We start from the raw sequence: 1,188 nt of genomic DNA on the forward strand, positions 1-1,188 counted from the left end.
CCACCGTGCCCAGCGGCCTGCCCAGTGCCCTTGTCCTGTGAGGCATCAACATGAAAGGTTGTCAGGTCGGAAACTGAAGTTCCAGTCGACACCCGAGATAGTTTTTTCTGCGAACAACTCGGTCCAGAACCCAGTGGGAGGCCTTCGAGAAATGAGGTGGGCCAGCATTTGCGAGTTGGCGGGTTACATGGCTCCGCTTCCCCCCGAAGGCAGCTGGTTCCTTCAGAGCAGCCGCCCCCACCGCCCGGACCTGCCCCACTAGCCGGGCACACGGCTGCCTCTAAGTGACGCCTTTCTCATCACCACGAATGCTCTGCACCACGGCTTTCCCTGATTTCCTGAAACCGCACACCTGTAGCCTGTACAGCCCCTCCTCTGCTTCCCCCCCATCCCGCCAGCCGGGGGGGACGAGAGAACACAGAGCGGTGCGGAACCCCCTCTCCAAGCCTCCCCTGCGCCCAGGAGCACAGCCCGTGCCCTGCAGAGGCTTCTGCACACTCGTGTGCAGGGAGCTCTAGGGCGTGTCCTGGGCCCAGGCCTCCCCTCCAGGGCCCGGAACGCGCTCCAAGGAGCAGGAACGCACAGCAAGCGGGCATGAGCGTCCCTCCCACACGGCGCCCCTGCACTCAGCCCACGTCCTCGGGGCTAGGCCTCCACCTCTGGGGGCTGCTCTGTGAGACAAAGGTGAGCCCGCAGCCTCACGCCCGGAGCACAGAGGGCAGCCCACTGCCCCTCCCCACCCCACCCCCCAGCATCAGCCTCCGGCAGAGCACTGGGCGTGTGCAGGGCCAGAGGTCAGAGAAGAACGGGTCCCTGACAGGCCTCATGTGTCTCCTCCCGGGGGCACTGTGACCACGTGCTGACCTCCCTGCTGGCAGGGACACGGCAGGGGCACCAGCGCTCACAGGAGGGAGCTCGCACCCAGGGCAAGAGCAGAGCACACAGAACCAGCCAGTGGATCTCACGAGGCCGCAACAGGGAGGTGAAGGGCAGGGCCCCCCAGGAGCCAGCCCCCCCCTAGCCCTAGGCAACGCCCTGAGCAGCTGGGAGGCTATGGTGCGGTGCGGGAGCCCAGGTGGCGACAGGGACTTTGTACTTCGGTGCTCAACTACCTTCAGTGGAAACACAGGGTGTTAAAGAGATCAGATGCACAGAGAGCCCAGCCCAGAGGGGGAGGGGAGGGGAGGG

The 1,188-nt window shown here is 65.5% G+C and overlaps 1 protein-coding gene across 1 annotated transcript in view; it reads right to left on the bottom strand.

The window, feature by feature from the left end:
• The window catches only part of LOC102244201 (chromosome unknown open reading frame, human C7orf72), a 34,130-nt gene that overhangs the window by 13,528 nt on the left and 19,414 nt on the right, over window positions 1–1,188 (bottom strand). The gene's annotated exons all lie outside the window — the stretch shown is intronic.

Source organism: Myotis brandtii, unplaced genomic scaffold, assembly GCF_000412655.1.
Source record: "Myotis brandtii unplaced genomic scaffold, ASM41265v1 scaffold743, whole genome shotgun sequence".
NCBI classification, from domain to species: domain Eukaryota; kingdom Metazoa; phylum Chordata; class Mammalia; order Chiroptera; family Vespertilionidae; genus Myotis; species Myotis brandtii.